This window comes from Lutra lutra, chromosome 4 (genome assembly GCF_902655055.1).
Source record: "Lutra lutra chromosome 4, mLutLut1.2, whole genome shotgun sequence".
NCBI classification, from domain to species: domain Eukaryota; kingdom Metazoa; phylum Chordata; class Mammalia; order Carnivora; family Mustelidae; genus Lutra; species Lutra lutra.
This window is the reverse complement of record NC_062281.1, coordinates 190,566,992-190,593,806: the sequence shown is the minus strand read 5'-3', so window position 1 is coordinate 190,593,806 and position 26,815 is coordinate 190,566,992. Positions and strand designations below refer to the sequence as shown.

Sequence of the window (26,815 nt, the reverse complement as noted above, 5' to 3'; positions counted from 1 at the left end):
CCCAATTGAAAGGGAAAAAAAGGAAACAAACCCTTTGAAAAGATAAGCGGCTTCTGCTTCTCTGATTGCCCGGAGGGGACTGCGTTTCTAATTGCTGCTATAAACTAAGTATATCATCTTTTCTCTTTTCACAAAGTGTATCTTCTCGAGGAAGTGCACACATTCTTGGCCGGGACGCAGGTATGACCTAATTTTGATGTCAAGCGTGTAGGAGAATCAGCTTTCAAAGCCGGGCTTCCGAAGCTGACCTCTTTGCAGCTGGGAGCATGAATCTGGTTGAACCCACCGCTCAGAATGCTCCCCGGCCGTTGAGAGGATCCCAGTGCTTTTTCTTTCTTTCTTTCTTTCTTTCTTCTTCTTCTTTTTTTTTTTTTTGTTAATTCTTAGTCCCCTTTCTGTTTGTTTTAGGTGTTCTAAGGGGCCCAGAGTCCTGTGCTGAAGAACATGGCGTTTGGAGCCAGATGTTCATGGATTTGAATCCCGACGCCACCCCAACTTAATGACTGTGACCTAGAATGAATTACTTCATCTCCGTGTGAGTTTCCTGGGGCGACTGTAAAATAAACCAGGTCACTTGCAGGGTACCTGGGGGGCTCAGTCCGCGAAGTTGCCGACTCTTGATTTCAACTCAGGTCATGATCTCAGGGTCCTGTGTTGGAGCCCCGGGTCAGGCTCTGCGCTCAGTGGGGAATCTGCTTGGGATGTTCTCTCTCTTTCTCCCTCTTCCTCTGCCTCTTCCCCAGCTCGCGTGTGCGATCTCTTTTTCTCTCTCTAAAATAAACAAATCTTAAAATAATAATAATAAGGGGTGTCTGGGTGTCTCAGTGGGTTAAGCCGCTGCCTTTGGCTCAGGTCATGATCTCAGGGTCCTGGGATCGAGCCCGGCATCAGGCTCTCTGCTTGGCAGGGAGCCTGCTTCCTCCTCTCTGCCTGCTTGTGATCTCTGTCGAATAAATAAAGAGAAATCTTAAAAATAATAATAATAATAATAAACCAGGTGACTTAGAACAACAGAAATTTCATATTCTTTCTCATGTCTAGAGGCCAGAAATCCATAATCGGTATCACCGGGGCCACTGGGCTGTCTGACCTTCCAGAGGCTCCAGGGGAAAATGTGTTTATTCCCTCTTCCAGCTTCTGGAGGCTGCTGGTGTTCCTAGGCTCCAGGTTGCATCCCTCCAGGCTCTGCCTCCTGTGGTCACACTGCCATCGTCACGTGTGTGTGCACGTGTGTGTGTGCACGCCATCAAATCTCCCTCTACCTCCCTTTTATAAGGATACATAGGATTGCAGTGAGGGCCAATCGGGTTAGTCAGGATAATCCCCGTATCTTAAAATCCTTAACACATCTACAAAAACCCTGTTTCCTTATAGGTAACATTGACAATTTCCAGGGATAAGGACCTGGTATCACCGGGCGGCCATTTTTCAGCCCCCCACAACCTAAGTTTCCTCATATGGGAGCAATAAAAGTGCCACTTTTACAGGACCAGGGCAAGGATTAAACGAGGCAATGAACATGGAATGCTTCCCGTAGTTCTTGGTTTAGCGTGCATTCTCGGTAAATAATCAGCTGCCATCATCCCTACCCCTACCATCATCATCTACTTGGTTTCTTCCCCTCTCCTGGAGAGGATGAGAAAGTCCAGTAAGCACAGAATGCTGAGATGAGATAGTGGGACCTGGACACACTTTAGAATTCATCTAATCTGACATACGGGTTAAAAACTGAAGTCTAGAGGCATTGACTTGCCCAGGATCCCTCGCTAGAATGAAGCAGATTTATTGGGTTGTAGCATTTTATTTATTTATTCATTCATTCATTTAAAGTAGGCTGCACACCCAGCATGAAGCCCAGTGTGTGGCTTGTGCTCATGACCCTGAGATCAAGACCTGAACTGAGACCAAGAGCTGGATGCCCAATCAACTGAGCCACCCAAGTGCCCCTCATTGTAACATTTTATTTTATTTTTTATTTTTTTAAAGAATTTACTTATTTATTTGAGAGAGAGAGAAAAAGAGAGAGAGGGAGAAGTAGACTCCCCACTGAGTGGGGAGCCCAATGGGGGGCGCGATCCCAGGACTCTCAGACGCTTATCTGACATCCCAATCCCAGGTGCCCCTCATTGTAACATTTCAGTTACTATGACTCTATAATCAGTAGATAGGGAAACCAAAGGAAAGGGATGACAGGGATCACTTGGGGAGAGAGAAGGAGAGCGAGAATAAAGAGTCAATGTGAAGCGTGGACTAGGTAGTATCTTCATTCCCACTGTAGACATGAGGACACCGCAGGGGTGGGGGCGGGTTATGTGCTCAAGGCACACAGCAAGTGATAGAATCAGAACCCAGACAGTTGGACTGTAAAGACCAGGTGCGCCCACCCCTCTCTACTCCCTCTTCCCAGTAGATGCTTTCTCAGCCTGAGTTATGTGTTCATCTCAAGTGGTTACCCTGTAAGCGGGAGTAAGAAAATACAATTTCCCTGAGACACTGGCTGAGAGCTGGAGCTTTGGACAGGGCTATGTCTTCAGGACCGTCTCCTTGGACTGGGGATTTGGGAATGGTGGAAATGGCGGGGTTATTTAAGATACCCTGACCCTCCTGAGCACTGGTCAGCTGTGGGCGCTGTGCTCCCAGCTCTCTGTTTTGCCCAGATCCTCCCTATTCTCGTGTCCCAGGCATCGCTCCTGGCGTCTGGACTCTCTGCAGCCGTAGGAAGCCCATTTCAGGCACCATGTTCTGCCCATGTGTTCCGGGGCCATCTGTCACTGCAATTCCCAGAAACAACAATTTGGTTTCTTTAATCATGGCTTGAAGACCAAAGTTAATTGATACAAGGTTGTTCCTAATTAGTAAAAAATGCCTGTTACAGAAAAATGATATATACATAAACTGCAATTCAGAAGAGGGGAACCCATGCGGAGTATTCTTATCTGTCTGAAATGATAGGTCCCCAGTCATGACCAGTCTGTTTCCAGCCAGACAGGCTGATTATAGCTGACTGTGTTTGCAAAGCGCCAACAGCTGATTAAAACAAAACCTTACACTAATCGCTGGGAACTAAGGGAACACACAAAATTAAAATTTCTCATTTTCTTAGTCTTTACAAAAATATCAAATATCAGTGTTTGGTTCTTGATTCATTATTTCTGCATGTTACCGTGTTTGATATTCGCCACAGGGACCTCAGCAATTTTTTTTTAATTTCATGGTGATGTATATATTCCTTATAAACTGATACTCAGTTCAGTATAATTGAACATAGGAGGCAAAGAAAAAAAAAAGTGACACCCATTGATTTTGCTACTGGCTTTAGGGACTTCAGAAAATGTGATCCAGGCTGAAACTTTTTTTTTTTCTTCAAGGCTTCCCGAGAAGACTAGAAACTCCTTTTCAAAAGTGTAAGCTTTGTCCTACTCCACACATTTTTGAAATTACCTTTCCAGATTTGCGTTTCTATCCTGCAGACTCTTCTGGGCAGTCTCAGGATTCACTTTTTGTATTCATCTGGCTTTGGGTGATAGCCAGAAGTCATTTGGATCTGAACGTTGTCAGGTGGCTATGTTTTCTGAGATCCTACACATGTTTTTTAACTTTTTAATCTCTGTTGGACTAAGGCTCGCTTCTCCCAGCAGCTCATTCCCCTACTTTCCCCTTTCCTATTTGTGCCTATCAATCTCATTAGCAAAGAATTCAGGCACTCGTGCTTCTTAGAATTCGTGGTGAAAAGGAACAAGACAGGCTTGAGGAACGTTTCAAATGAGTAAGAAGCATGAGTTTTATGACATCTCTTTTGGCTGATTTTCCTTTCTTTTTCCCTTCTGGATTCTGGGTCGTTGAAGCCACCAAATAAAAAAAATCAGTCCTCAGCAAACTGGAGACTTTGCTGTGCTCATCAGTTTCCTGACCCGGAGGACGAACCCGTGCTAAAGTATCTTCCCCTTTTGATTCTCCGATTCCACATAACCTCAGCAGAAGTCGTGTCACTGTAAGTTAATATTAATGAGTTAGGTCAGATTGCCTCCTAAGTATTCACTAAAAAAAAAAACAACCCAGAGCCTTTATTGATTTATCTCCAGCTCCGCATCTTTGTTACTTAATACAGTGTTCAATACAACCTGTACACACACACACACGTCTATCAAAGGGACATTAATTAATATTTACAAGGACTTTGTATTAAAAAACAGATACTTTCCAGCTTCAGCACAGTAACCTCGCAGGTCCAAACATATAAGCAATTCCTATTTTTAAATGCGAAACATGAGCCAAGACTTAAGTACATGTGCTACCCGACCTGGGTGAAAATACTCAGCAGATAATTCTCTTTATGGGCAAGGACAGTCCTGCGGGGGACTGCGGTCTTCATTCTCCCTACATTTTCATCAGCGCAAGTGGCGGCATGTGGCAGCTTTAAAGGAATACGGCCTCTCTGAGTCAACTGGCCAAGAGGTAGACCTTTCGCAGGGCAGGCTGTGGGACAAGAGAGTCTTAAAACCAGGTCAGAGAGAGGATTATGGCTTCTGGCCTCCCACTCACTCAGCCTCTCCGGCTGGCCCAGCTGCCACGGGTGAGTCCTGGCCCCTCGGATCCGACCCCGCCCCGCAGAGGATTACTGGTGGGAGCGCAGCTGGGATGCCTTTGGACCATTTTTAAATGATGAAATATTTTCTAACAGGCCTTCTAGAGACGAACATCACGGGCACCCACCGATGCACTCATCCCACCGCTCCCTCCCCTTTCTCTGACCGGTTCCATCCAGTGTCTGCCCACGCACCTCCCCCCCCCCCCTAAATAAAATATTACAGAGACCGTTGAAGCTTTCTGTGTCTTTGCTTGCTGCTTCCTTTCTTTCCCCTCTCCTAGGGGAACCTCTATCTTGAATTTGTTGATGATCATTGTCCGTGCGGGTTTTCCTACTTGACTCTGCAGGGATGTGGTCCTGGGTGCTCCACTGTTTCTCTGCACATGTTTTCAAACTTTATGCACAAATTATTCTGCAACTCTTACCTTTTTTTTTTTTTGCCCAGCTTTATGTTTTTGAGATTTAGTCATTGCGCTAGCTGTTTGCTTACTCTTCCTCGGCCCTGTGCCCCCCCCCCCCACCTCGATATTGTTTTATTCCTCAAGCTCCTTTGCCAGTCAGTTTCCCTTTGGGTTCTTCCAGTAGGAGACGTGGAAAGGAGGAGGGAAGTCTTAGTTTTCCTTTGTCTTGCTCTTTCCCTTCTTCTGGTGCTTTTTTTTTTTTTTTTTTAAGATTTTATCCATTTATATATTTGTCAGAGAGAGAAAGCACAAGCAGGCAGAGTGGCAGGCAGAGGCAGAGAGAGAAGCAGACTCCCCGCCAAGGAAGTAGCCCAATGTGGGACTCGATCCCAGGACCCTGGGACCATGACCTGAGCCGAAGGCAGTGGCCCAACCAACTGAGCCACCCAGGCGTCCCATCTTCTGGTGCTTTTTCCTAATACTGCCCCCTCTCCTCCCTGCCCCCAGCCCCCCACTCCCCCTACCCCCCCACCCCCACACCAAGCCCCCCAGCTCCAATCCTGGCCCCTCCCTCAGTCTCCTCCCTTCCAGAACACTCCATCCTCATTTTTCTCCCAGTGCTAGGAGCTTAGCACCTTCCTGCAGTTTCTAGTCTCCGAATTATCATCCCTTCTTCCTTTTTTATTTTTTTCTCTCCAAGCTTGGGACATCTGCATAACCAATTCCTCCATTAAACCTGTGTTTGTCATGACTACTGTGGTTTCTAACTGGGCCCTGACTGCTGCATTAATTTTAGTTGTTGCCCAGTATTCCCTCTTATGACCCTCTCACAACTGATTCATCCGTTCTTTGGTCCATGGGCGTTTTGATTTTTCCCTATCGCAAACAATGGAAAGATCACATTCTTGGAACTGTTTCCTCACTCACCTGTGCAAGAGTTTCCCTAGAATATGCACTGGCATCCTGGCTTACAGAGCTGTCCTCATCTTCTGTTTTCCTGGCTGCTAACAGATTTTCCAAAATCGCTATTCCATTGCCTTCTCCTCCATCACCGGGTACTGTCATGCTTGCCGTTGCTGGCAATTTGATGGATTTGGCATGGTCTCTCATTTCCATGATTTAAATGTCTTTTCATTCTTTCCTCTTTGAATTTGCCTACTCATGGTCTTTTGAGCCCTGTTTTTCGTTAGGTTGCTTGTATTTTTCATATTGGTTTAAATTACTATAAATTGATTGGATTTCTTTATATATTCTGAACACTGGTTATATGTGTTGTAAATATATTTGTCTAACCTATGGCTTATTGTTTGCTTTGCTTCATGGGATCTTTTATTGTATAGAAGTGTGTGTGTGTGTGTGTGTGTGTGTGTGTGTGTGTGTTTAATTATAGTCAAGTTCATCAGTCTTTTTTGTTTAGTGGTTTTTGTTTCTTCTTTAAAATATTTTTCTTCGGGGCACCTGGGTGGCTCAGTGGGTTCAGGCCTCTGCCTTCGGCTCAGCTCATGATCCCAGGGTCCTGGGATCGGGCCCCACGTTGGGCTCTCTGCTCGGTGGGGAACCTGCTTCCCCCTCCCTCTCTGCTTGCCTCTCTGCCTACTTGTGATCTCTGTCTGTCAAATAAATAAATAAATAAAATCTTCAGAAAAAAAAATTCTTCTTCATTGGAGCCACCTAGCTGGCTCAGTTGGTGGAGCATGTGACTCTTGATCTTGGGGTCGTGATTTTGAGGCCCATGATGGTGTAGAGTTTACTTAAGACAATAGAGTAAATCCATAAAACTTTTATTTTTATTTTATTTTTTATTTTTATTTATTTATTTGACAGAGAGAGAGATCACAAGTAGGCAGAGAGGCAGGAAGAGAGAGAGGACAAAGCAGGCTCCCTGCTGAGCAGAGAGCCCAACTCAGGGCTTGACCCCAGGACCCTGGGATCATGACCTGAGCCGAAGGCAGAGGCTTTAACCCACTGAACCACCCAGAGCTGCCCCTCAATAAAACTTTTAAAAAATGTATTTCTTTATCCCAACATCATAAAATACTTTATGTCTTCTACTAAAATATTTAAAGCTTTGTTTTTCTGATTCAGGTTTGTATTCCACCTGAAATTTATTTTTTATATGGTATAAGGAGCGCATTTTTTTTTAAAGATTTTATTTATTTATTTGACAGAGATCACAAGTAGGCAGAGAGGGAGGCAGAGAGAGAAAGAGAGAGAGAGAGAGAGAGAGAGAAGCAGGCTCCCTGCTGAGCAGAAAGCCCGACTCGGGGCTCGATCCCAGGACTCTGGGATCATGACCTGAGCCGAAGGCAGAGGCTTAACCCACTGAGCCACCCAGGCGCCCCTAAGGAGCACATTTTTAACCATATAGTTAAATAATTATTCCAGCATCATTTATTATGGTTTTACCATTTATATGGTTTATCATTTATATGGTTTACCATTTTCCCACTGAACAGACATTTGTAATGCCAATGCTGTCATATGTTGTGTTACCATATGCGTGTGGTCTGGACTTTATTCTGTTCCATTTCTGGACTAGTATATTCTTGTGCAAACGCAGGAGAATTCTAATTAGAATGATGTTACAGAAAATCTTGCTAACTTATGGGCAAGTCCCCACATCTCGTTCTTCAAAATTGTCATGGATAATCCTGGCTTCATTCTAGCATACGAATTTTTTTAAATGGACATGGAATAGACTTATTATTTAGTTTTAACATCACCTTGTCAAATTCCATGAAAAGTCCTGTTGCAGTATTCATTGAAATTACATTAAATTTATACGGGGCGCCTGGGTGGCTCAGTGGGTTAAAGCCTCTGCCTTTGGCTCGGGTCATGATCCCAGGGTCCTGGAATTGAGCCCCGCATCGGGCTCTCTGCTCGGCAGAGAGCCTGCTTCCTCCTATCTCTCTCTGCCTGCTTCTCTGCCTGCTTTTCTGCCTACTTGTGATCTCTGTCAAATAAATAAATAAAATCTTAAAAAAAAAATTACATTAAATTTATAGATTAAACCTGGAGAGGACTGACAGCTTCATATTTTCTTCCTGTCCAAAAATAAGGACTATCTCTGCCTTGACTTTCTGGTGATAAATGAATTTTTATTTTAATTAATTTATTTTTAAAAAGGTTTATTTATTTATTTATTTATTTGAGAGAGAAATCACAAGGTGGGGGGAGGGGCAGAGGGAAAGGGAGAAGCAGGCTCCCCGCTGAGCAAGGAGCCCAATGTGGGACAGGATCTCAGGCCCCAGGGATCATGACCCAAGCGGAAGGCAGTCATACAGGTGCCCTGATTTTATTTTATTTTTATTTCATTTTATTTGAATTCCAGTATAATTAATATACACTGTTACATTTGCTTCAAGTGTGTAATGTAGTGATTCAACAATTCTATACATTACTCAGTACTTCTCGCAGGAAGTGCACTATTAATCTCCTTCATCTATGTCCCCCATCCCTCCACTCCCCTCCCCTCTGGTAACTATCAGTTTGTTCTCTACAGTTAAGAGTCTTTTCTTTTTCTTCCTTCTTTTCTTTCCTTTTTCTTCCTTTCTTTCTTTTTTCTTTCTTTTTTGTAAACTCTACCCCCAGCCTAGGGCTTGAACTCATGACCCCAAGATCAAGAGCTGCATGCCCTGCTGACTGAACCAGCCAGCCGCCGCTGTTGGTTTTGTTTCTTAAATTCCACATATGTGTGTGGGATGCCTGGGTGGCTCAGTTGGTTAAGCAACTGCCTTCAGCTCAGGTCATGATCCCGGCGCCCTGGGATCGAGTCCCACATCAGGCTCCTTGCTCAGCGGGGAGCCTGCTTCTCCCTCAGCCTCTGCCTGCCATTCTGTCTGCCTGTGCTTGCTCTCTCTCCCTCTCTCTCTCTGACAAATAATAAATAAAATCTTTAAAAAAAAAAAATTCCGCATATGCGTGAAATCATGTGGGATTTGTCTTTCTCTGACTGAGTTCTGTCACTTCGCATTATATTCTCTGGATCTGGCCATGTTGTTGTAAATGGCAAGATTTCACTCTTTTTTATGGCTGAGTAATGTTCCATTGTGTGTATGCATGTATGTGTATATACATATATGTACACACATGTATATGCACACGTGTACCACCTTTTCTTTATTCATCCGTCAGTTGATAGACATGTGGGCTGCTTCCATAATTTGGCTGTTATAAAGAATGCTGCAATAAACATAGGGGTACATATATCCTTTTGAATTAGTGTTTGTGTATTCTTTGGGTAAATACCCAGTAGTGGGATAACTAGATCCTATGGTTATTCTATTTTTAATTTTGGGGGAAACTCCATACTGTCTTCCACAGTGGCTGCACCAGTTTGCTTTCCCATCAATATCACATGAGGGAACCTTTTTCCCTACAACCTTGCCAGTACTTTTTGTTTCTTGTGTTTTTTTTATTTAACCATCCTGACAGGTGTGAGATAATATCTCATTGTAGTTCTTTTTTTTTTCTTTTTTAACGTTTTATTTATTTGAGAGAGAAAGAGAGAGAGAATGAGACGGGAGAAGGTCAGAGGGAGAAGCAGACTCCTCATGGAGCTGGGAGCCCGATGTGGGACTCGATCCCAGGACTCCGGGATCATGACCTGAGCCAAAGGCAGTTGCTCAACCAACTGAGCCACCCGAGTGGCCCCTATGTCACTGTAGTTCTTAGTTGTATTTCCCTGATGATGAGTGATGTTGAACATCTTCTCATGTGTCGGTGGCCGTCTGGATGTCTTCTTTTTCTAAATTTTTTTTTAAGAGATTTTATTTTTAAGCAATCTCCACATGCAGCATGGGGCATGAGATCACAGTCTTGAGATCAAGAGTCAAAAGCTCTACTAACTAAGCCAGCCAGGTGCCCCTATATATGTCTTTTTTGGAGAAATGTCTGTTCATGGCTTCTGCCCATTTTGTTTAAGTTCTTAATGTATTTTGGACACTAACTCCTTATCAGGTATATCTCTCCCATTCAGAGGTTGTCTTTCAGTTTTGTTGATTGTTTCCTTTGCTATGAAGAAGCTTTTTATTTTTATGTTGTCCTGATAGTTTATTTTTACTTTTTTCCCCCTGTCTCAGGAGATCTAGGATAATGTTGCTATGATACGTAGGTATTCTTGAAGTGTTTCACCAATATAGCTATAAAATTTTTTCCATAAGGGTCTTGCTCATTTTTTGGTCAACTGAACCTTCCATATTTTATAATTTTATTGCCAAATTTAATGATTTAATGGGATCTTTTAAAATCACATTTTCTAATTTGCTATTCTTACTGACTTTGGATTTTTGTATATTGATCTTGTATCCAGAAACCTTATTAGTTGTAGTAGTGTGGGCACATGCATCACATTAATAGATCTTTTGATGTCGTTATTTTCTTGCATTCCAGGGATAACCTAATGGGGCCATGGCTAAATTCAATTTTCAAGAACTTGACAGCTCTTAAAAGGTGCCTTTGTTCAAAATCTGTCATTTATATTACAGAGAAATTGAATGACCCTGCAGAGTAACTTCATCTATCAAAGGGTCAAAAGGCTTATGCAGAGCTGGCTATTTGGGCCTTCAAACCTAGAACAGCCTTTACTGACCCTTCTGGGTATGCTTTTGCTTAATTTCAGTGACAATTACCACCACATTCCCTTCACTCAGTTTTAGATTCTTTTTAGACTGAGCTCTGAGAGCTCAAACAATACTACCTACCATCCAGGTTTTTGTAACTCTCCATGGTGCTTATCATAGTGCTTATACAAAGAGTTCCAACCTAGGAACAACTTGGTATCTATTGATGACTTGATGAGCTTCTCTTCATTAACCCATTGGAATTTCATTTTTGTTCTGGATTTCAGGGAGCTGGGAGCTGAGTTTTGTGCTCAGTGGTAGCACATTCCCTGACTCTGGTTTTTAATATTCATTTCCTTTCTATGCACTGGGCTTATTCATACAGGCTTTCTCTCCCACCATATAGCCTCTTATTATTATTATTTTTTAAATATTAATCTTACTCCTATGTTAATGCTATACAATTTTATTCCGTGTATGCTTCCATGGAAGTTATGTCAAATCCTTTTGTGGGTGGGTGGAGTTTAAATTCTAAATAAAATGAGAAATGTTCGATAAATGTTGACTTGATGGAGCGTATGACGACTTTAGTGGGGATGCAGATTTTCCAAAATCATTAGTGTCAGAAATTAATTTTGATGTTTTAGTATCTGCTTATAAGTAAAACACCAAACCCATATTGAATCCGGGGGGGGGGGGGGAATCCAAGTTTACTGTTAGGAAATAAAAAAGCATCTCACACCTTATAAAGTAACGGCATTTGACATTGATAATTGCACATATATGCCGTTGAGTATTTTATTTCACTAGGTACTGAACTGAACCGCTCTTGAACAGTCGTGGGCTTTTCCTTCTGAGCTGAATCTCAATCTGATTTTCGGAAAATCGCTACTAGAGTGCTCGTGTTGCTCGGGCTGCTGAATCCCAACAACCCTCCTTCAAGGGCATGTCCCGGAGGGGAGCTCGGGTCATTAGCTCAGGGACGATACAAAGCGTTTTGTTCTTTTACTCACGGTCCTTACCCGGTCTCCCAAGGAGACGAGTTGAATGCCCACTAAGTCATGCTTTTCCATTACTCATTCCTCCTTTTCTCCCAAGGTGGCGTGTGGGAGGTGTTGTGATCGGGCTCGGTAAGAATAGGCAGGGACGCTTGCTGCGGGATAATACACTCATCCCCTTGCGTGTTTCAGTCCTGACTGCGCCGTGTTTGGCGGCTTCACGGAGCGAGCAGCTTTCCAAACGCACAATGACTGCACACCCGGCCGCCTCCCATATCCCTCTCAGCCCCTCCGCGGGCGCCTGGCCCCCCAGTCCCGCCCCGCCCCGCTTGGCCAAGCTTTGTTCCCCTGCGAGGCGGATCATCAGGTGGGCCGAGCGCGACCGCTGCCGAATCACGTCCTTCGCGGGTCACCCCGGAAGGGACTCTGGTCGCCGGCCTCCCCAGCCCCGCAGCCCCGCAGCCCCGCACCCCCGCAGCTGAGCAGGCGTCGGTGCCACCAGGAGGCGCCCCGGCATCTCCGCAGCTCCTCGCCCCGTCCCCTCTCTGGCTCATCCTGCGATTGGCCGGCCGCCCCGAGCTCTAAGCTCCGATTGGTCGCCTCCCGCGTCAATCGCAGGGGTCGGGGCGGGCCGAGGTGAAGAGCGACGGCCGGGCTCGGGGCGGTGTCCGGCGCAGGCGGCTGCGGGCGGGGCTTCGCGAGGACCGACGCGGGTCAGTCAGACGGCGGCAGCCTTGGGAGGCGCCAGCGCGATTCCGAGTCGTTCCCCGTCCGCCGCAGCTGCCACCGCTGGGTCGTCTTCGCGCCCCGGCCTCCCGCGCTCCCGCCCTCCCCGCGCCGCGGCCCTCGATGCGGGGCCGGGCCGCTGCGTGATGGGGCTGCGGAGCGGCGCCCTATGGCTCGCGGCTGCCGCTGCTCGCGCTGAGGAGCGTCGGTGTCGGGCCCCCCGCGCCCCCGCGCGCCGCGGCGCCTGCTGACCCGGCCCGTCCGTCCGCCCGTCGGTCCGCAGCGCGGCTGAGGTAAGGCGGGGGCGGGGGGGGGGCGGGCGGCCGTTGGCGCCGCGGCCGCCGGGGCTAGGGAGGGGGGGGTCCTTGGGGGGAGGGGAGGCCGGGCCGGGGCCGGGCGGGGTCCGAGCGGAGGAAGCTCCGGGCCGGGCGAGAGTCGCGCCGCCCCACCGGGGCGCGGGGCGGGGCGGGGGACCCTCCCGGGCGGGCGAGCCCCGGCCTCGGGTGCAGCGGCCTGCTGGGTCGCCCCCAGTGCCCCGCACCAGCCCTCGGCTTCCCTGAGCCTCCGGACTCGGGCCGCGGCCGGCGGGCGGCGGCTGTGGGCTGCGGGCGCCGGGTGCGCACTCTGCAGCTCCGGGCGGCGGGCGCCGCGGCGCTTTGAAGCCCCGGGTTCCCGGGTCCCCCACCCCCTCGCCCCCGCTGTGGTCGGCGTCGGAGCCGAGCCTGGGAACGGGGTTGTGCCCTTTTGCCAGATGAAGGTGGGCAGGGGCTTGGCGGGGCCGAGGGGAAGCCGACAGCGCGAGGACCGGGGAGGGGGCGCGATGCGAAGGGAGGGGGCGTGTGGGATGCCGGCCAGCCGCGGGGAAGGCTGCTCTGGTCTCGGCGTGGAGCAGCCCGGGATTACTCCGGCAGCCATATTGGGAGGATGATCTGACAAATCCTTTAGTAGCCAAGTCCGGTTGCTGGAAGGCACCGAGTGACAGCCCTGGCAGCTTTCAGGGTGACTGGCCGCGCCAGAAGCCAGGTTGTGGGGGTTGGGAGCCTGCTCGAGCAAGCCAGTCATTGTTCATACTACACAACACAGTCCGGCCCTAAAACCAGGATTGAACTCCCGAATCACTTTTTGTTCTTGGTCAGTTGCTAAATGAGCTTCTGTGCTCAAGTGCCTTCAAGATTCCGTTCCTGTTGGGGTGAAATCCGGTGTTTCTGTTCATCTTGTGTGGCCGGGGCTCTGGACGTGGAGGCCTGATGGTGATCCCTTACAAGCACACGGGCAGACCCGAGGGTTGCTAAGGTCGGTTTACCGCGACGGAGGCTTCGAGTTAGTGTATTGCGTTGGATGGGTGGATTTTCAGAGTAGCTCACCATGCAGGGTTTAGTAGCCTGGCATATTCTGACAGTGGGAGAGGCACGCAGCAGTGTTTCTGAGGGTGCAGGTTGTCATCCTTGTGGAATCTGGAGGTTGCTGAAATTAGATTGTCAACAGATCCCTTGCTCACATATCTCTCACTGCTCTAGGCAGCTGCTCTGCCGACACTGAATATGCTGCTTTGTGTCATAGATGGGTCTGTCTGAGCCCCACGAAAGTGTGGCGATTGGATTTGAATAGCTCTTAAGTGATATCATGGTGGATATTTTACATAAAGGCTGGCATTTTGTCAGCTTAGCTTAGTCATAATAAAATCTTAGCTTGTGTTCTCTTGAGCAAGGTGGTGCTTTCTCATTAACTTGGTGTGGCTGTTGGATTATGGGGCAGGTGGAGTTAAATGTACTGTGTGGGGACGGAGTATGAGGATTACACACACCTTGCGATTGTAAAGCAGATCTGGAGATGATCAATAACTGAATTCAGTGTGAGCCTGTGAATCAGGCTTCTCCTACATGCTTGATGTGGACAGGACCTGGAGGGTGGCATTCCTGTCTTTGTGCCCTTTGCTTTCAAACTCCATTTCTTTCTTTTTTTTTTTTTTTTTAAGATTTTATTTATTTGACAGAGACAGAGATCACAAGTAGAGAGAGAGAGGAGGAGGAAGCAGGCTCTCTGCCGAGCAGAGAGCCTGATGTGGGACTCCATCCCAGGACCCTGAGATCATGACCTGAACTGAAGGCAGAGGCTTAACCCACTGAGCCACCCAGGCAGCCCCAAACTCCATTTCTTTTCTTTCTTTCTTTTTTTTTTTTAAAGATTTTATTTATTTATTTGACAGAGAGAGAGATCACAAGTAGACAGAGAGGCAGGCAGAGAGAGAGAGAGAGGGAAGCAGGCTCCCTGCTGAGCAGAGAGCCCGATGCGGGACTCGATCCCAGGACCCTGAGATCATGACCTGAGCCGAAGGCAGCGGCTCAACCCACTGAGCCACCCAGGCGCCCCCCCAAACTCCATTTCTTAATGAAAAAAAATTCCTGTATCTTCTCAAGTTGAGCTATCTGAAAATTTTCAGTCAGGGTTCTCTAAGATTAGTCTTAATACTTTATTTTTGTATTTTTATCATCAAGCTTTCCTTTTAAAACTTAGTTGATCAAAAATGGTGTCAATGGAAACTGGTGCTTTTTGTATTACTTTGACATGAGGGAAATACAGAATGTCTGTTTTAAAACTCTATGGCCCGATTAAGAACTATTTCTAAGTTTTAAATATTTACAGTTACTTTATTAGCAAAAAAAGATCTGAAGAATTGTGGTTAAATATAATTTCAGCATTTGATAAAATCAGACCTGGTTGTGAACCTGATTTGGTGGCAGAATTTTATAATCTGTGCAGCTCTGCTCTATCGAATGTTTTTCCAAAATTTATCCATTAAGTACAGCTTTGAAGGCTTTAAACAGACCATTTTTCCTTCCAAGACCAGATATGAACGCAGCTTTCCTTTTTTCTCTTTCCCATTTTGAATTTGTTCAGGGAATAAGCTCTCAAGAAGAGTGCCAATCGTCTCTCCCAGCCCAGAACTCTTTAGCTCACTTCCCTGCCATGGTCTTGTTCTGGGTACAAAGTAAAGGACAACAATGGGGCCCTGCATTATAGTTTGTAACCCCCTTCCTGGGCTGCTAATCACAGCAGGTCTTTCCCAGGAGTGAAGCATATCCTTTTGATCTTGTAAACGGATATAATTTTCCAAAGCTCTGATTTGAAACGTATAGCCTGTCTACTTCATGTCTTTCTCTTTGAAAGATGGCCTTGTTGGAACAAATTGATGAATTCTGAAGTTCATGAAAGTGTGGATAAATACACATGCTTTCAGAGCTTTTCTTCGTGCAGCTCGTTAGAATAGAAGATAAATGAAGCAGAGGTGACTGTCCTGGGACTTCTCTTTGAGGTGGACTTTTTTGGTTAATGGCCCAGTGATTCATTGATGCTTACTTTTATGATGTTCATTACCAGTTTATTGACAGTGCGTGTAGAGATTTAGTTCTCTTTACACTTTACCGTTTGTATACAGACATGGTAAGATAAAGTTAACTCTAGGTCTTTAAAGCTTTAGTACTACTTAGTGGTTTAGTACAACTTAGTCCATATCGTGGTAGCTTCTATGGTTTTTATAGTCAGAGCCTTTTCCCTTTTGTGTTGCCATGTAATGCTTACCTAGTGCTCAGTCGGTACTTTCATGATTGCTTTGTGGTTGTTCATATATGTGTTTGAAGTCAACGAGATTGTAAATGTCTGATGGATTAAAGAAAATTTTTTATATTTAATATCACAGATTTAATATCACGCTTATTCCAAAGCATATCATTCAGCTATACCATCCGCCACCATTGTTCTGTGTGATGTCTTTGATACTTGGCTTACTTCCCCCTCTGTCTGAATTTCTGACATCATCCCGGCAGATGTCAATGACTGTATAAACAATAACAACAACAATAATGACAACATAGCTCACTCAGACTGAGCCCTTTCTATGTGCTAGGCTCTTTTCCAAGCACTTTACATTGTTCAGTAATTTAATCCTTGTAACAACCTTATGAAATAGATACTGTTACCCCCTATTTTACAGATGAAGAAACAGAGGCTAAATGACTTCCTCTAGAAATTTCCTAGTAGAAATAAGTGCATAACCACTGTACTAAACTTCTTTTGTAATTACCTTTAACCATAAAATTCCTTGACTTCAGCTCAAGCAAACATGAGCTTCTTGCCGTTCCAGTAACGGTATTGTGGTGCTGCCTTCTACTTTGTCATCACTTTCGGATCTGTCTTTTTTTTGTTTTTTGTCTTATTTGACAGAGAGAGACAGCAAGAGAAGGGAACACAAGCAGGGGAGTGGGAAAGGGAGAAGCAGGTGTCCCGCAGAGCAGGGAGCCTGATGTGGGACACGATCCCAGGACCCCAGGATCATAACCTGAGCTGAAGGCAGACGACTAACGACTGAGCCACCCAGGCGCCCCTTCAGATCTGTCTTAATGTCAGATTGTGCCTCAGATCTGAAGCTCTGATCATTTAAGGCTCTCGCTATTGTAGTCTCCATCCAAGTGCTCTTCCACATTGTCTCCTGGGCCATCAGCCTTTTCCAGACTTTACTTTTTTGTCTCCCTTTAGTACACTTGACTTCTGCTTCAGCTCTTTTCTTCAGCTCTTTTCTTACCAGTACTTGCAGTCTTTAACCCTTTATTATCCCACAAGACCCATTATGCAGATGCCATCCTTCCCACCCGCCATACCTTCTATTTTAAGTCTGCCTTGGAGAAATCTCACACAGTGCTGGGGTTTAGTGCCACAATTAATGTGTAACCTTAGGTCTCCTCTGAATCTGTCTTTGGTTCTTTGGTATCTGTTGAAGTAGTTCTCTTTCATTCCTTCCCCTGTTCTACACAGTGACTTCTAAATTAGATTTGACTGCTTTACTCAAGCCTCTCCACTGTCCCATGCTTGGCTTAAAACCTTACCTACCACCTCATAGGGAAAAAAAGGCATGAACTTCCCCCCCTCCTCTTTCTCTATTTAAAGAATTCTCTGCCTTCTTTCTTACCTTCTTTCCTGCAGTCTTAGAGAAAAGGTTACTCTTCCAGATTTCGGCTAATAATCCCTTGGCCTGTGTTCTGGATGTCATCGTTTCGTAGTCTTTAGGGACTTGCTGTATTGGTTACTCTTTCCCCTTTCACTGTTTCCCTGCAGTCCCACCTTAGGGCCTTTGCTCTGACTCTTCTACCTAGAATGGTCTTCCTCTGAAAGCTGCTTGGCTAACTACTTCACCTCCTTCAGGTCTTCGCTTAAACTTCACCACCTCAGTAGGCCTGTCCTGACCTCCTTAATGCACGTGCACAGCGTCCTTCCCCACCATACTCCTGAACCACCTGCTTTTCTGCACTTTCTCTCCCTGGTAATGCTTGTCATCACATAGCGTTCTGTAGAAATTATTATTTTCATGTCCCCACTTCCCGTACTGGAATTGGAACGTAAGCTCCTCTGTGGCAGGGATGTTTATCTGTTTCATTCATCGATTTATCCCAGACTCCTGGAACTGCCTGTCCTATGGTAGGCACCTAATAAATAGCTGTTGAATAAAGTGTAGAGACATGCTTGTCTCTCCTACTAAAAACGGGGAAGCAGGGGAAAAATCCTCCCTTCATTCCTGTTGCCTCCTAGCTCTCACTCTCCTGCTCCCCACAGCCAAGTTCTGGAAGCAAGGAGGATACTGATATTTCCATTTTCTAGCCTCCTAGCTACTCTCCAGGCCACCATAGATTGGCTTCAGTGGCCTTTGCTTCCCGACCCCTGCCTGGCGGCTGGTTTCCAGCCTGTTACTGCTGAAACCAGGGGACACACTTCATGCCTTTGCTGCAGTGGAAGTCCTTATTTCACACTCCCTCCTTCATTGAACTTTTGTCTGCTTCTGTTTGGTGGATCTGGTTTCAGATCTTGGCCGGCCTTTCTGGCCACTCACAGTTACCAAATTAATTCAACACAAATTTTTATATAATTCTTAAAGTCTTTTGTTTTGAGAAGCTAGATTTTGACATATTTCCGATGTTAAATAGCAGAATAGGTTTATTACGGGAACTTTTTTTTTGTTTGTAATTTCTACCACTTACCACTTCTAAAAAGGTTTTAAGTAGCCTGCCACATATACCATAAATATAAGGGGGGCTGTTAAAGTATAGATAAGAAAGAAAACTCTGTGTAACAGGAGGAAAAACTAAATAAATAGATTACAGTAATTTGTGTAATGTGGTTATTAATAATTTAGTTTTGGAACTTTCAGAAGTCAAGGTAAAAAGGGAAAGAAAAAAATATATATGGGTTCATCAAGTGTTTTTTTTGGTAATAAATTCTAAAACTAAGAGAAAAGTGTTATAGACATCCTGATATAAGGATGTACTCACTAAGCGTATTCAACAGGTCTTTAAGAAAAAGGAAAAAATGTTCTTCAAAGACCATTTTAAAAAAAGTAATCCACCTGCTTTCCAAACTGAAAATACAACACTAAACCATAACCAAAGTCTTTTTTATGCAGGATATGACTGATATGGTTCAGATATGTAATTTTATATAAAGATACACCTGAATTTACCAGCAGAATATTATAATATTCTGCTTAACTGACTTAGCCACCCAGGCACCCCTGTTAGCTTTTTTTTTTTTTAAGATTTTATTTATTTATTTGACAGAGATCACAGGTAGGCAGAGAGGCAGGCTGGGAGGGGGTGGGCGGTGGTGGGGAAGCCCTGGGATCATGACCTGAGCTGAAGGCAGAGGCCTCAACCCACTGAGCCACCCAGGCACCCTGTTAGCTTTTTTAATTAGGAAGGAATTTGAAATTAATTTTATCCTTTTTCCTTTTGATCGGATGACTTGTCTATTTTGGAACAACTTACGGGGTTTATTCATGCCATTCAGGCATCAGCCTGTAGACACAATAACCAGGAATTCAACCAAAATATCTTAGCTCCCATATTCAAGACCTTGTATCTGGGGGCTTAGAAACATGACGAAAATTAAGTTTTTGTCCACAAGGAACTTAAAATATATAGTAGAGATAAGAAAAGTAAGTAATTTCCTTGGCCTCGGTAAGGTCGGTGAGTTGAGTCGTAATAAATGGAGAAGCATCAGGGAAATTACACAGTAAGGGCACCCGGGTGGCTCAGTCAGTTAAGCGTCTCCCTTGTGAGAGTCTGGGATACTTGGGTTGTCACCTAAATGAAAACATACCTATTAAACTTTCTGTGTCTTTTTATCATGTGGCAAGATTGACATGTTGTTAACACATGGAAAAGTCTGACCTGAATTCTTGCCCAGATAGTGAGCTACGTCCCAGGCTGGTAGCTGCAGAGGTGTGGTCATGGGAAGGTTTCACAAGGAGGGAACCTTGGCTCATACCAATTTATTCATTCGTTCCTTCTTTCTTTTGCTTGCTTGCTGTTTCTTTAAGGGCAGGGACTCAACTCCTACCAAATTTTAATTAGCCTCTGATTTAAACTTACCATTTCTACACTATAGCCGAGCTGAGTTCATTTTAGCCTGGACAGTTCCAGAAGAAGGTGTTGTCTGTCATCCACTTTGACAGTAGAAGAGGGTCAGTGGAATGTGGGATTTGAGTGCCAGAATTCCCAGCAGATCTGCTAGAATAAAATTATGAGACATAGCTTCAGATATTAGAACGGAATTGACTTACTAGATAGAGTTAAGTATTAACTATCCAGATTTTGGAAGAAAAAAGAAAAAAATCACTTTCATTTAGAATAGTTGATTTTATGCCATAGGAGCGGTTTCTCTTTTTTAATTATTATTTTCTTTAAGCTCTGTGCCCAGTGAGGGGTTCAAACACATGATCCTGAGATCAAGAGTGACTTGCTTTACAAACGGAGCCAGCCAGGTGCGCCTAGGAGCTGTTATCCCTTTCTTTCTTTCTTTTTTTTTTTTTTTAAAGATTTTATTTATTTATTTGACAGAGACAGAGATCACAAGTAGGCAGAGGGGCAGGCAGAGAGAGAGGAAGAAGCAGGATCCCTGCCGAGCCGAGAGCCTGATGTGGGGCTCGATCCCAGGACTCTGAAACCATGATCCAAGCTGAAGACAGGCTTAACCCATTGAGCCACTCAGGCACCCGGCTGTTCTCTCTTGATGTACCTCTTGGTTTATGAGTAAAATCATGTTACCAGTGAAAAGGAGGATCCTTGATTTATTAATTGCAGTGACAGGAAGACATGTGTCTGATAAATCTAAAACCGTATTTTAAAACTTATTTTAGATAATGGTGAAGAGAAAACAGTTGGAGAGTCTGGGTGAGCTAGTTTAACCCCATTAGAGATTGAAAATCTGAGCTGTCAGGAGGCTCTGTGCAGTCTGATTCTTGGCATTGGGTTAGAATGCAGAAAAAAGCTTTTCCAACATGTGATTCATTTTGAGCTTTCACAGCTTGGCTCATGGCTGGTTTTTATTCATTGAGTCAAAGACCAAGAATAGACAAGTAATTCATACACATAGAAAAATAAATTCTTACCTTGGTGGGGGGCATTTTAGCAGGATAGCCGTGGCCAGTGAAACAGTATTGGGTCCTAAAATCTGCTTGGTCCTCGTGGAAATTATTGGCCTGAGAGATGCAAAATTTATAATAACAAAGTTTTTATAGCATCTCAGAACGGGTGCACTGGCTACAGAGACTTACTTTTGGGAACCCATTCATTTTTTAAGTTATAATTCATTTTTAAGCCATAATTTATTGGAAAAGATGATCTTTTAAGTAGACTGTTGCTATTATAAATTTGCTGCTGTATAGCAAATCGTGTGAATACTGAATATAAAAGACTGAATTTCTTGGTTAAATTCTATTTTCACTTGTGACAAACATGTACTGAATACTTATCAGTGCATGAGAGTTCAGTGAACTACTGGCTACAACACAGGGCAGGTGGAAGAAGCAGGAACATGAAGAATCCACACAACAGGGGCGCCTGGGTGGCTCAGTGGGTTAAGCCTCTGTCTTCGGCTCAGGTCATGATCTCAGGGTCCTGGGATCGAGTCCCACATCGGGCTCTCTGCTCAGTAGGGAGCCTGCTTCCCCCCTTCTCTCTCTCTCTTCCTGCCTCTTTGCCTACTTGTGATCTCTCTCGGTCAAATAAATAAAATCTTAAAAAAAAAAAAAAAGAAAGAACCAACACAACATTTTTAAGGAGCAAAGGGAAGGTATCAGTTTTGGCTCAGAAAGGAGCCGGAATGTGTGACTTTACACTTCCTGCTTCATGGTGGTATTTGACCTTGTCCTTAAAAGATGTGGACTTCTGATAGGTTGAGAAGGGAGCTTGAGCTTCCAGGAGCAGTGTGTTTGGTGCAGTAAGAGGGTGCTTGGTGGAGAAGAAGGCTTGAAGCTGGTCAGTGAAAATGGAGGCTGGGGAAGGAGGTTGGATTGTGGAGGCCCTTGAATTTTTAGGTTATGTTCTGAGGAGGCAGAAACCAATGGACAGTTTTTTTTTTTTCTTTTTTTTATTTATTTGACAGAGAGAGGTCACAAGTAGGCAGAGAGGCAGGCAGAGAGGTGGAAGCAGGCTCCCCGCCGAGCAGAGAGCCCGACGCGGGGCTTGATCCCAGGACCCTGAGATCACGACCCGAGCCAAAGGCAGAGGCTTAACCCGCTGAGCCACCCAGGCACCCCCAATGGACAGTTTTTAAGTAGAGGAAATGACATGAACTGACTTCTGTTTTAGGAATATAATCCTGGCTGTTTTCTACAGAAAAGGAATATAAAAACAAGCCAACCAGAAACTAGTATTATTTTATTCCTGTTTATTCACTTTGCTGAAAGGTCAGTTTGAGAATTAATGTTCTCCTTAGGTTCCTAACAGTTCAGGGAACCTCTGAGGGCAAGTTCAGTTGCACAAGGTCAAAGTTAAGCAATTGGGCAAAAATTAAGAAAAATTCAAATAAATTTGACCTGTTTTATTATCCCTTTATTGTTAGTGAATGCTTTGGAATTTTTGCTCCATTCCGCTTTTCTGATGCTTCTAATTGTGTGTCATAGGAAGGAAAACCAGTCAGAGGAACAGTCTAGAACTGAGGCTGTGTAAGTGATTTGGAGTATGTGTGAATGTGTTTCCTACCAGCCTTTCTTCCTTTGGCTGCTCAAAGCTTGGAGAGTAATTTTTTATGCTAATTAGAAGTAGTATTGTTTTCCTATAACTTCCTGAAAGTATTCTGTAACTACTGTTTCCAACTGGAATTTAAGCTTGATTTCAGGCTTATATAATTTGTAATTTTCCTTAAAGAGCCAGGGGATTTTGAAGCTGTAATTCTTTGGTCTAAAGAGATACTGTTTATAGTAGTAGAGAAGTAGCAAAGTAATACTTTCTGTAGTTCATTTAACTGTAGCTTCCTATTACTGTGTAAAAGATTTTTTAAAAGATTTTGTTTATTTATTTGAGAGAGAAAGAGGGAGGAGGGGTAAGCATGAGCAGAGGGGGAGGGTCAGAGGGAGAAACTGACTCCCCGCAGGGCAGGAAGCCTGATGTGATGCTGGGCTCCATCCCAGGACCCCAGGATCAGAACCTGAGCTGAAGGCAGACGCTTAACTGCCTGAGCTGAAGGCAGACGCTTAACTGACTGAGCCACCCAGGCGCCCGTGTGTAAAATTTTAACTCACTTGTGAAGATGGTTGCAGGCTGGTTTTTGTTTGTTTGTTTATTTAAGGTTTTATTTATTTGACAGAGACAGAGCACAAGGAGGCAGAGGGGCAGGCATTGGGAGAGGTGGGAGTAGGCTCTGCACTGATCAGAGGGCCCAGCGTGGGACTCGATGCTAGGACCCTGGAGTCATGACCTGAGCCAAAGGCAGACACTTAACTGAATGAGCCACCCAGGAGCCCCAAGATGGTTGCAGTTTTAACTTAAGACAGTTAAATTAAAAAAAAAAAAAAAAAAAAAAAATATATATATATATATATATATATATTTAGGTTCAAATTGTTTGAGAAAAGTAATTTTATTTGTTTGGGGGGAAAGTAATTTTAAAATGTACTTATCACTTCCAAAAAAGAATTACTGTTAGCTTTTTTTTTTTTTTAAGATTTATTATTTATTTGACAGATCACAAGTAGGCAGAGAGTCAGGCAGAGAGAGAGGAGGAAGCAGCCTCCCTGCTGAGCAGAGAGACCGAAGTGGGGTTCGATCCCAGGACCCTGGGATCACGACCCGAGCCGAAGGCAGAGGCTTTAACCCACTGAGCCACCCAGGTGCCCCCCCCCTTTTTAAAAGATTTTATTTATTTATTTGACAGAGAGAGAGCACAAGTAGGCAGAGAGGCAGGCAGAGGGAGAGGGAGAAGCAGGCTCCCCACTGAGCAGAGAGCCCGATGCGGGACTTGATCCCAGGACAATGGGACCATGACCTGAGCCAAAGGCAGCTGCTTAACTGACTGAGCCACCCATCCTCCCCTGTTAGCTTTTTTAGTTAGGAAGGAATTTGAAATTAATTTTATCCTTTTTCCTTTTGATCGGATGACTTGTCTATTTTGGAACAACTTATGGGGTTTATTCATGCCATTCAGGCATCAGCCTGTAGACACAATAACCAGGAATTCAACCAAAATATCTTAGCTCCCGTATTCAAGACCTTGTATCTGGGGGCTTAGAAACATGACGAAAATTAAGTTTTTGTCCACAAGGAACTTAAAATATGTAGTAGAGATAAGAAAAGTAAGTAACTTCCTTGGCCTCGGTAAGTTGAGTCGTAGTAACTGGAGAAGCATTAGAATTTAGTGTGGGAGGTAGGGAGAGTCTGTGAGGGCTATGGACACAGGTGGCGTACAAGAAGATCTTAGAAGAATAAGTTGGATTTTGAGAAGAATGGTAGAGGAAGAAGGGCACAGTGTTCCTTCTGGAGCTTTGGAGCAAAGACACAGAAAAGCATGATAAACTTTCAGGAAGCCCTCTGGTGGGTGGTTGTTAGGGAATGTGGACGGAAGGCAGTGTTTTGTGGGCTTGTCAAAATAGGTGGTTTATGTTAAAAGGACACATTGAATGCCAGTGTGGGAAGTGCAGTCATTGCCTGGGAGAGAGTAGATGAACTTTGAGGATTTTTAAGTGGACACAGACATGAACAGACATGTGCTTCAGGAAGACCAGTTTGTCAGTACTGCGTGGTATGGACGGAGCAGATGAACGTGGCAGTATGGGCAGTAGGGTTGGGGTGGATGGAAGCAAGAGAAAGCGGTGAGGTTAACAGTCTTGGGTAAGAAATACTGCAGATCTAAAAGGGATGGCAGGGGTAGAAATGGAAAGAAATTTTATAGGTAGAAGCTATTTAATTTGTCAGTAGATTAGATGGATAGAAGAAGCAGGCAGGTGTTAGAGATGTTAGCATTTTGGTTCCCAGTTAAGAATGCGTGATTCTTTGTATCTAAATTCCTGCAAGGGCGTTTTCAGCCTTTGTTGTCTGTAAATCAGTCAGCAGCATTCAACACTTTGGCAGGCCTTGAATAGAATACAAAAGAAGAACGGTTTGTTTTTGTTTTTGTTTTAAGTCATTTTTAAAAAAAGATTTTATTTATTCATGAGAGACACAGAGAGAGAGAGAGAGAGAGAGAGAGGCAGAGGGTGATGCAGGCTTTTCAAGGAGCAGGAAGCCTTATACGGGACTCCATCCCAAGATTTTGGAATCATGACCGGAGCCGAAGGCAGGTCCTTAACCATCTGAGCCACCCAGGCACCAGAAGGTTTTGTTTTTTTTTAACTTAAATATCTACAGTATTCAATGACTGTCATTTTGGCAAACTTACTTCTTCTCTCTTCCCCTAACAAATTTCCTGACATTATCTGATACCAGTCTATGTTCAGATTAATCTGATACCTAAGAAAAAAAATTCTTTTTTGGTGGAGTTTCTTGATGAAAAAAATCATGCATTTGGTGGGTAACTAACACAAGTTTCTTTTATTTACCCCCTCTCCCCCATGCTATTTATTTTAAGAAACTGGGTGTATTGACCTGTAGATTTTTCTGTATCCTGGGATTGGCTGATTGTATCTTTCAAGTGTCATTTAAATTTTTCATTTGCTCCCCTATGTGTCCTGTAACTGGTAGTCCGAGCTGAAGCTTAGGCTCTTCTTTTTTTTTTTTTTTTTTTTTTTTTTTTTTTTAAGAGGGTAGGATAAGAATGCTTCCTAGGTGGTGCTGTGTGTTTCCCATAGCAGTACACGTGCAAGCATAGACCACCTACGTGTCCCACTTTTAGTGACGTTAAGATTATTTGGCTCAGTTACTGTCAGCCTAATCCAAGCAATAAAATGTTCCCACATCAACCAACCATTCATCATCCAAGCCCCCCCCCCCCCCCCCGCCCGTGGCAGCTAGTGAGGACTGTTGCAGAGAGCTTTTCTCTCAGTAGGGCTGGAGGATGGTGACATTCCAGTTGTTCTCTCTTCTGCAATTATTAGCCAGACTGTGTGTGTGTGGGGTGTGTGTGTGTGTGTGTGTGTGTGTGTGTGTGTGTGTGTGTGTGAAGAACTTGCCCTCATTGACTGTCCAGCTATTTGGCTATCCTGGAGTATAGTTTATTCAGGATATACAGACTGGGTGTATGCTTATCTCTTTTATTGCCAGTTTTCAGAATAATGAGGCTCTTTAAAAGTATTATAAACTTGTGAATTTATATATTTGATGTTCTCCATCCATCTGTGGTTTGTATGAATGTATTTACTCTTATGCTCTGATTACTCCATGTTTGGGAGCCCTTTAAGTTGGCACTTTTATGTCCTTTTGCCCTGACTCTATTCATCTTTGATAGATTTCTTGCTTGTGATCAAAATAAAATGTCCCAGGATCATTTTGAAATTTCTTGCCCAGCCTTGGAATTAGCCATTTTTTCAAGGAACCCAAGTTCAAAGAATTTTTCAAGGCAATAAGAATTTCACTTTGGGAAGCTATAACAGTACAAGATAGACTGTAGCCACATGAAATGATAGCAGGGTTCTCATCGTGTGTTTGGGGCTATACGTACTGTAGGAAATACCAGTGATTCCTGGAGTATTTGGGTAGTGCTTTAGGAAGAGGTAGGGCTACAGCTGGCCCATCAAATAGGAGAAAAATGAAAATTCCCATGCCCACTGTAGGGAGAAATTATTAGAAAATGTGAAAGAGCATGTGTGGGGGATGGTCAAGGAGCCTGATTAGAACACAGAGTGCCTTGACTTTGGTCTTAATGTTGTAATCATGGGGAGTAAGAGAAGATTCTTGAGTTTGGAAGTGAAATTGAAAGTCATGCTTTGGGTTAATATTGCAGCAAGGTTAAGAGATTTGCAGCAAAAAACCAGAATTCCTATTTCAGAACTGTTAAATACCAGGCTTATTTGCTTTTCACAAGACCCCTGTGTGGTTGTTTTGTGCAGCCCTGTGTAAGGACTGTTGGATTCAAATGAAAAGCTCAAAGATCAGTTCCACTATTACAAGTATGCTAGGCATGAGGTAGTGAGGACCAGGTTAGGCAGTGGCAGTGGGTTGGGCAGTGGGTTGGGGCAGTGGGTTGGGGCAGTGGGTTGGGGCAGTGGGTCGGGGCAGTGGGTTGGGCAGTGGGTCGGGGCAGTGGGCTAATGGGGATGGGAATGGGAGGAAAGAATTGATAGAG

At 44.5% G+C, this 26,815-nt stretch overlaps 1 protein-coding gene and 1 long non-coding RNA gene across 17 annotated transcripts in view; both read left to right on the top strand.

The window, feature by feature from the left end:
* Positions 1 to 210: 210 nt before the first annotated feature.
* Positions 211 to 4,822, top strand: LOC125098598 (uncharacterized). Of its 4 annotated transcripts, XR_007126891.1 has the most exons (5): positions 211 to 322; positions 409 to 535; positions 3,846 to 3,991; positions 4,343 to 4,573; positions 4,682 to 4,822. It is a non-coding gene; the product is annotated as an uncharacterized LOC125098598 (long non-coding RNA). The 4 variants fall into 4 exon arrangements; XR_007126893.1 differs by having other exon boundaries at positions 242 to 535; positions 4,393 to 4,573; XR_007126892.1 differs by having other exon boundaries at positions 242 to 535; positions 4,348 to 4,573.
* Positions 4,823 to 12,228: 7,406 nt separating this feature from the next.
* The window catches only part of KIF1B (kinesin family member 1B), a 147,329-nt gene continuing 132,742 nt past the window's right edge, over positions 12,229 to 26,815 (top strand). For 7 of the 13 annotated variants that reach the window (XM_047723792.1, XM_047723790.1, XM_047723794.1 and 4 more), the window contains exon 1: positions 12,229 to 12,567. The gene's annotated coding sequence lies outside the window, so the exon portion shown is untranslated. Of the gene's footprint in view, positions 12,568 to 13,009; positions 13,032 to 26,815 lie in introns of those variants that run through there. The other 6 variants (XM_047723796.1, XM_047723799.1, XM_047723797.1 and 3 more) reach the window with 4 other exon arrangements.